General features: G+C 35.8%; 1 protein-coding gene across 1 annotated transcript in view; it reads right to left on the bottom strand.

The window, feature by feature from the left end:
• LOC126797769 (uncharacterized) overlaps positions 1-15,321 on the bottom strand; it is a 92,971-nt gene that overhangs the window by 40,675 nt on the left and 36,975 nt on the right. The window lies entirely within an intron of this gene.

Raw genomic sequence — 15,321 nt, 5'->3', positions numbered from 1 at the left:
TAATTTCACTAAGCTGATGGCATCTGAAACAATTGCAATGCATTCTCAAATTAAAACAATGACCTCTGACGAATACAGTTATCCGGTACCAAATAAACTCATGGAAAAAGGTCATTTCCGAGACGGAACTGTAAAGATTCTTAAGGGTCAATACACTGTACGTGACCATCTTTAGTTCTTTATACTAATAATTCCGATCGATCTGGTTTCTCGTTAAATCATTGCAAAAACATGGATCATATACTTGTTTGGTCAAGAACTATTAGGTTACACCGTTACAACAGCGATCAAGAATCAAGATGCATGCGGGTGAGGTTTTCCATTATATAAATCATAATATGATCGATATTTCATATATATATGGGGCTAGAGTTGTAGAATAATACGTGTCTATATATTCCTACTACTTATGTTAGAGAAGAATATATCGTACTATTAAACCTCAAATTGAATTTATATTTTCTACTTGACATCAGAGTCAGGTTCGATCATTCGAACTTGCATTCAATCTCAAATCACACCACAAACCGCTGCATATTATGATTCCTACCCAAAATCCCCAAATTAGAAACCAACCACCACCATCGTAAACTTCCGCTGCATATTACCACCATAAAAGACTCAGCAAAGCGAAACGCAGAGAGCAATCAGATCCACAGGAAGCCGTGCAGCAAGGAGCCCTAAGTCATCAACATCTGCATCTGCCCGCCAGAATTGCAAAACTTTGTTTTGCTCCACAAGTGGATCCCACATCTGCCACCAATCAAAGCCACCACCAATTGACAGAGGCATACATACCACCACCACCAAATTCCTCAAAGCATATCACGTGCAAAGCAAGTAAGGGGCTTCATATAGTTTGAGTAAATAAAAATTGTTTCGTGTTTCTTTCTTAGAGCAAGTTTGAGTAAATAAAAGTTTTTTTTCTTTCTTCCTTCCATGGCACAAGCTCAGTTTTGTGACCCGGATCACTAAAAAACAAGTTTTGGATGTTCTAATGGTATTGGGTTAATAGCACAGTAAATGACTTAGGCTTACTATTGGGGCAACAACTTGATCCAAGCTTCAATAATTGCTGACCCAGGTCATAAGAAGGCAAAGTAATTAACACGCCAAGAAGATAATGAAGTATCGATTTCTACTATCAGAAAAGAAATAACGCGTCCCTTCAGTTTTTTGTCCTCTAGTGAATGTATTTGGTTGATGATGATGTGTCATATAGCAGTTGGTTTTCTAAAATGATTTCTAATGTGTCGAAATAATCTGAACCATTGATTCATATAACATGATTAAATTGAATGATATTTAATTAATATGGGTTAGAGAGGGGAAAAAGAATTCCAAATTTTTATAGCAACGGTAGGAAAAAAAATACCCTATAAGTACATCACCATCTCTTTTACCTCCTACACCAAAAAGGTTTCTATTTTGGTTCCTCAACATCTTTTGTTTCTCCACCTATAGCTTTCATCTTCCAAATTTTTAATTTTCAAAATGAGTGATGAAGAAGTAGAACATGAAGCTGTTGAAGGGGTGAAACTTGATCAGGGAGGTGACAACGAGACAATATGGCAACCGTTGGAAGACATTCAATTGTGCAAGTCTTGGAAATATGTAAGTCAAAATCCGGCTAAAGGTAAAGATCAAAGAAAAAATGAGTTATGGGAAGATGTTTGCAAACACTATGCCGAACATCGGAGTGGTCGAAAGGTTCGATCAATTCAAGCTTTCATGGGGAGGTAGAAAAATTTAAGACCGAAATCTTTGCTTGGCATTGTTGGGTGAGATAAGCGGAAAATTGGTTCAAATTGATGAGGAATGAATTTGTTGTATTACATGTATATTAATTGTGAAGCGTCTGATTTTTGAAAAAAATATTGATCATACAGACAAAGATCACCATGTATGGAATATGTTGTGACTCATTATGTACCGAGTTCGAAATTCTTGATCTATAATGCCCCAAATTGCACCTTACCAATTTAAGTACGTTATAGTGTCGCAAGTCTATAAGACATAAATTGAAAATTTGATTTACATTTTAAAAAAGCGCTATTATGTGTAAAAACTTTTTAGATAAGCACAACAGGAGGTTTAAATTAATTTTGAGGTGAAAATCTGTTTATCGCAGAGATATACATGTCCGTTCAGAACTCGATACAACAAATAGATTGAAGTTAATAAACTTCAGGGAAATGGATATAAAGAGCAAAAAAGAATTAGCTTTAACAAAGTTTTGAAATCAGATATCCAAATATGGAAATCTAAAATGAAAACCGAAATACAGTTTACTGAATTTGAACAACACACCCAACTCCATCCATTGCTTTCTCGTACCAGTGCACAATACCTGCACACACTATTGTATGGTGTCTTGGTTAGCTTTGAAAACAAATACAACATTTAGACATCCCCAGTATAAAAATATTTATAAACCAAATCATAAAAAGAATGACAAAGTTTAAATAGTTTGACTCGAGAATCGCTGCATTGATTCTCAATACAACATGTCAAAACCAAATATTACCTGATGGCCGGTCCAATAGACCCACTAAACGACCTTACTTTATATTCATTTAAAATAGGTAAGCCCAACGAGAACGTCCACTACCTAGCTACACACACGTTTCCATTCCCTCTCGCTCTCTCTCAGATTTACTCTCAACTTGTTTTTATTTAGATTTACTCTCAATCTTCGTTGTGTTGAATCGATTGGGTTTTCACTTAGAATCTGCAATTGGGTTTCAATTGGGTTTCTAGTTGGATTTACACATAGACATCGATTTTCATTTTTCAATTGTGTTCCAACTTTTACTTAGATTAATAAAGTTCTAGTTGCTGGGATTAAAGTTTTTTTTAAAAGATTAATGCAGTTCCAGTTTTCTTCTGTTTCAATTTTAATGTATCTGAGATTAATGGTTGGTTTTAATTTGTTAGGTGCCGAAGGGGATTGGTTTGATGAAATTGCTAGTATGATGTTTTGTGTGCTGTTTGATTCATTTTAATTGGTTGAATGAATAGCAATAGTGTATGAAATTGCAAGAGTGAACAATTTTATGTGCGCCGAGAGATTAGTCATCGAACCTAAGAAACTTTTGGATACTCTTTACTAAGTCAAGAAAAACTCGGGTCTTAGAATACAGTTGGAAATTAGCTAACCAAGTGTTGCAAGAGTGGGGCTCGCTTGGTCCTGGCATGTGCACATGCCAGTCAATTGTATATGTTCTATTTCCAGAATGATCTGAACAACTGTATGCAGCATAGTAGTGAGTAATGATAATGACACTTCAATTTTTGTTTCCACACCGACATAAATGTTATCGTAGCAGAAAATAGACTCATAAAATTTGCCTAACAACCACCTTAGCCTTGCCAAATTAAGTTCTCCCATAGATGACACCCACACTTTTACCCTTTTAATCTTTGAACTCTTCTTCTGTTTTTCTTCAGATTTTTTTTAGTGAAGATTATGAAGTTTTCTTTCCTTAAGTTTGATTTATGCCTGGATCATAAGTCAGAAGACCCAATAATTAAGAACAGTGCATGTGCATGAGTCATTCATGTCTCCCTATCGTTATTGTAAATTGAATCTCATTATCAAAGCTTCATTCTTCTTTCCAGCAAGAAGGATTTCTCATGTCCACCAACATGCATGAACAATCGTATAATCTATTATGCTGGTAGGGTTCAATTTACTTAGTGTTATCCATCAGTTCTCCAATTCTCGCGGAAATTAAATAGAAAAATATATTGTCAAATAAAACTATTTGTAACGACTTATTACATACTTTTCTTCACAAAACTCACTTAAATGAGTCAAGTCATATTATGTAATAACCCTATTTTTCAAAACAATATTTGGTTTGATTCGAATTCTATAAAAATGTGAAATTCAATTAAAATGAATTTGATTGTTTGCGACTTTCCGAAACGGAAACAGAAACGTGCTCGGAATGTTTAATTAGAAAAAACGTTACGTTTCCGAACGAATATATCGACTTTTATTCCGTCAGTCGGTTGCGAAAACTTCCTTCACGAAAGTTGTAGGGCTCGTCGATACGAGTTCGTGTATAAGTGACGCGTTTTAATCGGACGTTGTATGTAAAAGTTATTAACGATTGAAGTTATTTTCCGATTTAGAAAGGGGTGTAAAAGGAAAACTTATCAGTTTAGGGTTTCCAAAATTGGAAACCCCTAACTCTCTCTTCTCTCTCCCCAAACCTGCGCCTCCCTCTCGTCTCTCTCTCTTCCCTCGAGCTCTCTCCCTCCAAACGAAGTCTCCACCGGCGATCTCGGCATCCAGGCTGTCGTGGTCTTCACCGCCTAGCACAGGAGCACCGCACATCACTTCTCAACAAACCCCGAGGTTGACGCATCTCCTCGAGATGTCGTGAGCCTCCGCGCTCCAACCTGAGGCTGCAAGCTTCATCGCCACCGTCGAGCACCATCGGCGACACGAGGGCACGGAGGAGAGCATCACGACGCCGGTCCTCGCCCTTGGAGCCCTCTGCTATCGACTTAGGGGCAAAAATCGCGCGATTCAAGTCCTCCCCGAGGAATCGAAGCTCCACCGATAATCCGAGCACTTCCACGCCAAATCCGAGTTCTTAGCTTCGATTAAGGTATGAATCGATGTAATTGATGGATTGGTTGTGGATTTTTGATTGTTTTGGTTTGATTTGGTGGAGATCGGGGGGGGGGGAGGAGGAAGGAGAGGGTACCGCCGCCTTAGGCGGCGCGTGTAGGCGCGTGGAAGGAGTATGAGGCGGCGCGAGGCCGTAAGGAGGAAAGGGGAAGGAAGGGGAGAGATTTGAGGCGGCGGTGGCGTCATACGCGCCTTGATTGGTGTCGGCGCGTGGCCCCCACGTGCTGCCACTGTGAAGGGCGCGTGAGCGCCACGCGCGGTCGCCGGTGAGTGGCGCGTGTACCCCACGCGCCGCCACGTACGGCGGCGCGTGAACAGTGTTTCCGAAGGGTAATTTTGTAATTTATTTTTACATACGGTATGTAAAAAGGTGATTTACGTACGGTAAATGTAAATTTTATTTACATACGGTAAATATAAATGTAAAAAGTAATTTTAGAAGGGTAATTCAGTATTATTTACTGAGACAGTACGTACATTTGAATAGTTTTTATACGTACAAACATACGTAAACAGTATGTACTCGTACAGAAATACGTATTGGATGTGTATTTGTACAGAAATACATGAATAGTAAACAGTGAATAGTACTCAGTGAACAGTAAATTCGTAAAACCAGAAATTGCTGAACAGTAACCGATTATTACTGTTTCGGCATTTAAAGGTTTATGAAACATTTCTAAATTCTTTTCTTATCTTTTCAAGGTGATCGATAAATCAAGGAAAAAAATTATCTTCGGAAATTGTGGAATTACGCTCGAGTCGATAAGGTGAGTAAAATCTCATATATTTACGAATCTACCCTTTCGGTGATTTCAAGATTTTTGCAAGAGTTTTAAACATTGAAATACGACATGTATATGATATAGTGGAATATATATATAATTGTATAAATGGTAAATAAGTACATATATATATAGTTTGCTATATTATATACTGTTATGAATTCATTGTGAAAACGTCATTTCGATGACGAGAATTATGCATTGAGCGTGTGATTTAATTTGTACAATATGAGGAGTGATTATTGTACGTGGTTTTAACATGGGTTTGTTAAACGTTTTGTCTTCGGATGTGTTTATAAAATATGACATGTATATAATATAGCGGATTATATGTATTGTATAAATGGTAAATATGTACATATATATATAGTTTGCTATATAATGTACTGTTATGATTTTATTGTGATGAGGTCATTTTGACGACGGAATTTATATATCGAGCATGTGATTTTGATTTTACAATATGAGGTGTGATTATTGTATGTGATTTTAACATGGAGATTGTTAAAATGTTGATTGTCTTCGGACTTGATTTTTGGTACAATATGATGTGAGATTATTGTACGTGTTTGGCAAGTCGGAACCTGGCCTTTGGCCGGGCGAAAGTTACGATACAGTTAGAGCTTTAGTCTGTCTGCCGGAGTACTGTATGTGAGGTAACGGGTGGTTATCGGCTCATGAGTACTCATATTGTGTGGGATGTTGGGTAGCGGGTGGTTACTCAATATCGGCGGTGTACTACATGAGGGGTAACAGATGTGTACCAGCGTTCATTAGTACCTGTATTATAAATATTTTTGGGTAACTAGAAGGGTTGCCCGATTTCTCATGAGTACTTTCATTTCATATATTTTTGGGACAACCAGATGGGCCGTCCGTTGACTCATGAGGACATTTATATATGTTGATTGTGATTTTTCGTATATATTGATATGCGAATTATATTTTCATTTTACTCATACGAGCTATAAGCTTACCGGATTTGTGTTTACAATCCCGGTGTATCAATTCGATGGTGTATGGGATAATTCTGCAGGTGTTGACTAGTAGAGATTGAGAGACGACTCCGGAGTCTCGAAGTTATTCATTATCCTGCTTGTGGTGTGGTTTTCATTTCAGAATTGTGTGTGAGAATTTGTGAGGACTTATTGGTGAGTTTTGTGAGAGATTGTGAGGATTATTACATTTCCATTTTATGTAATATTGAATTATAAATTTGGTTTGTAATAATTGGTTTTCTGAGTTGTATTGAGAACTCAGTGATGATCTGCTGTGCATTTAAAATGATTTCGATTCGTTGAGATTATTTTGGTGTTTAACGACTTTGAAATTTTGAGTTTTCATGCTCGAAATTTTAGGATCGTTACATATTATATATACTGCTACAAAAGTTATGATCAACAATGTGGTGTATGATATGTAGGCTTAGGGTTTGGTATTTTGACAATTTCGTCACTTCTCCTATTCTCTTTGGTGTATGAAATGTAGGCTTAGGCTAAGAGTATCATTTGCTGGTCGTTGTTGTTCTTTGTTTATTCTATGAATAATTGTTTGATTTATGTTTGTCTTATAAGTGACCATGAAGTAAAGGAAAGCTGTTGGTAGGCCGCATGAAATGTCTAGTTCTGCGTTTAGTTATGTTTCTTGAATTTTCAGTGAACTTCTTGGTGTTATGTTCCATTTTGAACTCTCGTTTGTTCTATTTACTTTCTACTCATTATTTTGTATGAAACTAGACATCTTAATGTTCGTTTTTGAAACTGATCCCGAGTCTTTAGAACTTAAATTGAACTCGTATTTCTACCCCAAGTGTTGTTAAACTTGATTGCATGTAATTTAGGTGAGGCCCTAAGTCAACCTAAACCGTCAATAGAAACCTTGTATGATTAAATGTTCCCCTAAGGCTCTAATTGTATTGGTGTCTAAAATTATGTAATCAGATGAATTAGAATGCATGATAAAACCAAACTTGTAATTATGTGGTGCATTGGTGAATTTAGTTTAATTTGGTAAAAAGAAGGGATAGAGTCGTTGCAATTAGGTGAATATATGAAAACTTTAGCAATGTCACTTTACCATCACCACCTTTCATTTTACTAAAATATCATGTTTCAATTATTGACAGTATTCCAACCTAAAATGCACCAAATTCAATTCCAACCAACAACTTTGCACAATCAAAAATACACCAACACAATGAAATCAACCACAATTAATATTTATAAACCAAACAAATTATTCCACATTCTAAACAACCAAACCAACATAGACTAAAAGGTGCTAAGTTTTTAGAAACACACAACTTAAAAGAAGTTGGACCAATGTACCCAAAAAAAAAAACAGTGTACATGAAGTTCTTAAAGTACTACCCAAAACCACAACTAAAAAAACATGATATAACCAAATTTAAGCTTGTTCTTGATCAATGGAGACTTCAAAATCAATTGAACCTTGAAGACCTCCTCTTCCATGGCAGATGGTTCCTCATCGAATGCTGAGAGATGAGCTCTATTTCCTATGGACTCCCTCTTGATGACCACTTGTACCATCAACTGGTGCCTATTGCATAAAACACATATAAGGTACAACTCAACAGAAGCTAAGTCACCACAGGTCCACAGTTGAAGCTTAAATCACCAAAGCCAAACACATTTTATTTAGAGAAATGTAAGTAGCATTTACTTCATTACAACTTATTAGCAAAAGGTCAACTTTGAAAATACCGAACCTACTTAGGACATGATTTTATTTGTGTCAATATGGATGATGAAGATAGCACTCAAATACAATCTTAAGGACTGCATTTAAGCACTAAATTTGTATGCACATATCTGAAAATTATCTAAGAACAAGTAAAAGAAGAGTATAACACAACAATAGAAATACAAACTTCAATAATTATAAGAACATAGATTCGACATAGTCTCAAAAACATATCAAATACAATCTGAAAATTCTGAAACAAATACAAAACCAATACTTCCACATAAACAACAACTTACAATTTTCATAGACAAAGAATTGTAGATTAACATAAATGAACGAAGTCATAGAGATGAGTTGCGAGAATCACATGTTGTAGGAACCTTAGAGGTACGGCTGTAATAGGTGAAACTCGGTGGAGATGATGATGGTTTTGGGGTGGACGGCTTGCTGATTTGTGAGGAACGTTTATGGTGGTGGTTTGGTAGAGTTTTGGCTCTTAAATGCGAAAGAGATGCGATTGTCTTTGTGAATGATGTGCTATTTATAGAAGAGTTTTGGCTCCTTGAATATTATAGTTTGAATTTTTTCTCCTCAATTTCTTTCACTTATTTTTGCCATTGGTGGGTATAATCTCATTTGATAAATTCCTTATTTTTATCCTTTTTGGATGTCTCATTCTTTCTCTCTTGCATCATCTCTTTTTATTATCTTCCTTTTTTTTCTCTCTTTTTCTTTCACTTATTTTTGTCATTGGTGAGTGCAATCTCCTTTTGATAAATTCATTTTTCTCCTTTTTTAGTGTCTCCTTCTTTCTCTCTTGCATTATCTCTTTTTATTCTCTTCATTTTTCTTTCTCCATAATTTCTTTCACTTATTTTTGTCATTGGTGGGTGCAATCTCTTTTGATAAATTCATTCTTTTTCTTCTTTTTAGGTGTCTCATTCTTTCTCTCTTGCATTATCTCTTTTTATTGTCTTCTGTTTTTTCTCTTTTTTTCTTTCACTTATTTTTTTCATTGGTGGGTGCAATCTCCTTTGATCAGTTCCTTTTTCTTCCCCTTTTAGGTGTCTCCTTATTTCTTTATTTTCCTCCTTTGCTTGACTTTTTCTCTATTTTTTTCCTTCATTGTAGCTACACAATCTCATCTTTTAAAATCTGAAAATAATAAAAGACAAGAATAAAGACAAGATAATTCATATAAAAAGATCAAGTAAGTTACTAGAATAGGAGAGTAAGATTAGGAAAGTTACGGAATAAGCGTTTTAGTTCAAGTAGGACTTTCATAAATAGTACGTTTCCTAGTCTAAAAAGGACTCCTAAAATAAATAGGATTCTCAATTTATCACAAATGTTATAGAAATGCCAATTCATGAAAACTCATAATTTAACTAGGTTTCCTAGTTACACAAGAAATCATACTCTAAATAGGACTCTCGACAATTTATGTGTGTTTTCAACCTGTTTTAGCGCCAAAATGCAACTAACGCCACCATAAACTCCTAACTCGACTAAATGACTCAATACTATAATAATAAGAGCTAAGCAAAGTACAATTGTAGGTAAAAACCTGTTAGGATTGTCGCACAAAGTGCTCCTATCAACAAAGTGCCCATCATACGGATACTTGGGTCACAACACACAATGATGTTTTTGAAGTAATCAAACATCCTCATTGGTGGGATTTCAGCAAAAAACCACGTATAAATTTGGAGCAAGTTGTCAAACTACTGTAGAGGAAGAGCATCAATAGTGCCCATTATACGAATATTGGGATGTCTCTGCTACTGTAGCACAGTGAGGTAAATGCATGTTAACGATACTTGGATAATTGACACAGGCGCATCAGATCACATGACAAATGACCCCAACCTCTTGACAACAATTAAATGTTCATCACAAAATTATGTGTCTACTGCTGATGGTAACCCCACTCCAGTTACTAGAAAAGGTTATGTTGTCTTATCTAATACCTTAGCCCTTGAATATGTTTTAGTTGTTCCATCTTTAGCCTATGATCTCCTGTCTATTGGTCAGATCATTGAAGCCCTTACATGTATTATCACCCTCTATTCATCTTTATGTGTGTTTCAAGACATTTTAACTCAACAGATTCTTGGGTGTGGTGTAAAGAAGGGAAAATTGTACTACTTAGATCTGACAGAGATTGGAAGAAAAACATAAACATCTTTTGGGGCAAGCTAACCAAGTTCATGGCGTCAAGAGTGATAAGGAAACTATACGGCTATGGCAACGTCGTCTTGGACATCTAAACTTTCACTATCTCAAGAAGCTGCAACGTCAGCTGTTTTCAGGTGTCAGCGCTTCAGATTTTCATTGTGACGTTTGTGAATTAGCCAAGAGCCACCGCATATCATATTCACCAAGTCTACACAAAAGTCATCTTCCTTTTATGAAAATTCACTCCAATGTTTGGTGTCCTGCGAAAATTCCTGCACTCTGTGGCGCTAGGTATATTGTCATTTTTATTGATGATTGCACTCGCATGACTTGGGTGTCTCTACTGAAGAACAAGAGTGATGTATGTTCCAGTTTCAAAGACTTTAACAAAATAGTGTATACACAATATCAACATGAGATTCGTGTTTTCCAATATGACAATGGTGGTGAATATGTTAATGGCCCTATGCAAGAGTTCACCCAAGCACATGGGAATTCAACATCAAACTTCGAATTACTATGCTCCTCAACATAATGGATTGGCAGAACAAAAGAATCGACAATTGTTTGAGGTTGTTTGTGCCTCCTTGTGTGGCATGATCGTACCTTGTGAATATTGAGGATAAGCTATAAAGTTTGCTGCATATCTCATCAATCAGACTCCTTCTCGGGTAATTGAATTTCAGAACCCTCAACAACAACTTCACCAACTTTAGAGCCCCGAGTGTTTGGATGCACATTATATGTTCATATTCCCAAGCCACAACAAAACAAGCTCGATCCTCGTGCAAAAAAATATTTTTGTGGGTTATACAGAGTTTTAGAAGGGATACAGATGTTATGACCTGCTCACTGACACCATACACACCTCTTTTAATTTTTTTTCCGTGAATCTAAGGTGTATTTCTCAAATGGAATTTTGGAGTCTTCCCTTCAGGAGAAGAGAGTTAATGAAGGAATTCCTCAGAATATATGTAATTTTGAAATATTGGAATTAAAATTTGGAGTTGGAACAAAATCTGATAATATTCGGACATAAAAATGGCCCATCTGAAATAAATTACAAAAACGGGCTAGACATCTCTCTCTCTCTCTCTCTCTCTTTTCCTAGCCATGGGCAACATCAATGGAAGAAAATAGAGGTGGGTCAGCTGAAAGAATTCCATCTGAACCTTAACTATGTGTGTCACCATCTGATAAGGAGCCAAACTGCCCGAGCCACATCTTCGTGTCGAGCCGCATCTCTATGCTGAGCCGCATCACCAAGACGGACGTTATGATTATTAAGAATGGACTGGCAGAGCCTACATCAATTATGGAGCATAATACACCTGCAGATGTTGACGTTGTATCTACTACACAAATTTGTTCTTCATCAAAAATGAAAAACTACTGTACCCACAACACAAATTGGTTTCCCCCAATTCACATCATCAACAATGGAAGAATCAATGGTGAATGTTCATCCTCAAGTACCTTTAAATTCAAATGAATTATCTGGGGCAGATAATGTTGAAATTAGAAAATCACAAAGGGTTACCAAGGGTATTCCTAAGAATCACTATGAAGCAGATATCAAAGCTAAAACAAAAATATCCAATAACCAACTATATATCCAAACATAGGTTGTCAAATTAACATGCTCTTGTTATTGCTCAATTATCTTTTGTATCTATTTCTAGTACTGTACATGATGCATTAGCACATCCCAAGTGGAAACAAGCGATGAATGAAGAACTTAAAGCACTGTAGAAAAACTAAACATGAGATGTTGTGACTAAGCCAATTGAAAGAAGATTATCGGATTTTGTTGGGTGTTTCTAGTGAAATTGAAAGCTGATGGAAGCATTGATAGGTACAAAGCAAGATTGGTTATCGAAGGATACACCTAGCGTTATGGAAATGACTATGAAGAGACGTTTACCCATGTAGCAAAAATCAATACTATCAAAATTTTGATCTCACTTGCAGCAGCTAGAGACTGGCCTCTTTGCCAATTTTGATGTGTAGAATGCATTATTCAATGGAAACTTAGAAGAAGAAGAAGAAGAAGTATATATGGACATGTTGCTAGGAGTCAAATATAAGCCTTGTGATGTTGACAAGGTTTGTAAATTGAAGAAGTCTTTATATGGTTTGAAGCAGTATCCTCGAGCGTGGTTTGGAAGATTTTCTAAAGCAATGAAGCCGTTTGACTACAGACATAGCAACTCTGATCATACTTTGTTCATTAAGCGTAATCAGAGTAAGATCACCACTCTAATAGTGTATGTGGATGATATGGTTGTCATAGGAGATGATCCAAAAGAGATGGAGGTTTTACAAAATTATCTCCTAAATGAGTTTGAGATGAAGGACCTTAGGCAATTGAAGTATTTTCTTGGAATCAAACTAGCAAGATCAAATAAGAGAATTTGTATATCTCAACGTAAGTATGTACTTGATTTATTAGCTGAGACGAGGATGCTTGATTGTAAGCATGTTAAGACTCCGATTGAGATGAATCACAACCTCGCCATTTATCCTGATCAAATTCCAACAGACAAAGGAAGGTACCAACATCTTGTAGGGAGACTTATTTATCTGTTTTATACTAGATCTAATATTGCTTAAGATGTAAGTGTGGTTAGTCAATTTATGCATTGTCCAAGTGAAGAGCACATGTATGTAGTGTATCATATACTAAGGTATCTCAAGAGGCCACCTGAGAAAGGTTTGTTGTTTGAAAAGAAGAGTGACTTAGAAGTTGTGGGATATACAGATGCTGATTAGGAAGGTGAGAAGACAGATAGACGATCTACATTTGAATATTTCACTTTTGTTGGAGAAAATATAGTTACATGGCGTAGTAAGAAACAACATGGTGTTGCTAGGTCAAGTGCTGAAGCAGAATTTCGAAGTATGGCTCATAGAGTGTGTAAATTGTTATGGTTATGAAATGTGTTAAAGGACTTAGATGTCAATCTCAAGAAACCTATGGACCTACATGGTGATAATACATAAGCAATTGACATTACTCATAATCTAGTTCAACATGGTCATATTAAACATCTCGAGGTTGATCGGTTCTTTATCAAATAAAACTTGGACATGAAAGTCATCAGATTCCCTTTTGTGTTTATAGAGGATTAGTTGGTGGATGTTCTTACAAAAAGAGTATCAAGGAAAGTGTTTGACAGTTCAGTTAATAAGTTGGGCATGATTGACATCTATGCGTCGACTTGAGAGGGAGCGTAGAATATTATGTAAATATTTACTTTTCTTGTATGTATAAATTTTCTATTAGGATAAAACTTATATCTCTATATATACCTCCTACACTTGTATCTCTATATATACCTCCTACATTGTAGAAGAATATATCGTACCATTAAACCCCAAATTGAATTCTTATCCTACATTGCTATATCCTATATTGCTAATTTGAGACTTTTATTATCGACAACGAGCCTTTCAAAGTAAATGATTTGGACATCGAAGCAATAAAATGTTTAGTAATACTCTTGCATTTAAAAGACAACAAGATAGCATCGCAAAATATGTGAGTATACAATGAGATAACCAACCAATCCAACATATATCATCTTACATGAATTTGATGGATATATTTCGAATAGTAGACTTACGAACTAGTCAACCACAACAAATCTATAAAATGACCTCAATACACCTAACATACCAAATAGATCAATCATCAAATGACCTTTGGTGACCTGTAAAACTCCGGATCGGAGTCGGAAAACATGGATGAGTTTCATACGACTCAACCGTATGAGTTATCGCTCTTGTTTGAGTTGTTTCTAGGTTTCTACATGCATGTAACCACCCAAATTTCACTAACCTAATAATTACGCAATCACGAGCTCACAACCTTGATAGGTTCATAATTCCACAGTCCTTATTTAGAGTGAAGCTTCACTATGAAATTACGGAGTGAAGTTCCAATTTTGGCACATTTTTCGGTCAAATGTTTTCACCATAAGTAATTCAATATTTAGGTATGTTATTCAAGATCATCTCTACAAAATTTCATCTAATTCGGACATCGCTAAGGTATTGAAATTAGATTAAATCAATGAATGAATTAAAACTGTTCAATGTGAACCGTTCATGTAAATCTCAATTTTGAAAGCTCAAACCATTGTCAAATTGGATGAAACTTTGTAGAGATGATCTTGAATAGTATATCTAAATATTGAATCACTTATGGTGAAAAAATTTGACCGAAAAGTGTGCCAAAATTAGAACTTCACTTTATAATTTCAGAGTGAAGCTTCACTCTAGATAGAGATTGTATATATATATATATATATATATATATATATATATATATATATCTACCTTAAACACATGATTATATGCTAAGTCCTTGTCAATTATGAGTCATTTACTTTCTTTTTGTTTTTTATAGGTTAAATGGGAGAAAAGAAGGAATTTGAGCTTAAAGTAACAAATGATTGCTACTGTGTTTGCCATCCTGAATTTCAAGGAAATTGTCTCTATTGTGCACTAACTTTGCGGATTAAACTGTACATGCTCACAAGGAATGAGAAGGCGAGCCATACATCATTGGAAAGCTATAGATGTCAGCTTTCTAAAGAACTTTACGGAAATAGATTCACATTCTCCTAGAGAAAATTATGAAGGTTTGAGTGGAATTTGTTTGGGAATGCTAGTTCTGATGAATTTTGAATATCCTCTCAATAATCCAACTTGTGAAGCCCAAATCCATTATTTTCAGCACATTTGAGATTAGATTGAACGTATTCTAAGTTTCTCCTTCAGTTGACTACAATAACCTTGAGTTATTAGGAGAAAATAAATATAATTCTAAGTTGGACAAGGAGAATTTAAAAAAGCCCAAACTAGGAGGAATTGGAGGAGGAATAAAAAGGAGAAAAACCTAATTCGCAGGGGATACCAAAGGGCAGCCTTTTGACGCAGTGGAAAGAAGAGATGAGCTCTCACCATCTGTGAACCAAAATCCTACTACTCTTCCATTGTCTG

Source organism: Argentina anserina, chromosome 6 (assembly GCF_933775445.1).
Source record: "Argentina anserina chromosome 6, drPotAnse1.1, whole genome shotgun sequence".
Lineage (NCBI taxonomy): Eukaryota > Viridiplantae > Streptophyta > Magnoliopsida > Rosales > Rosaceae > Argentina > Argentina anserina.
The sequence above is the reverse complement of the archived record's forward strand: the minus strand, read 5'-3'. Positions and strand labels throughout refer to the sequence as shown.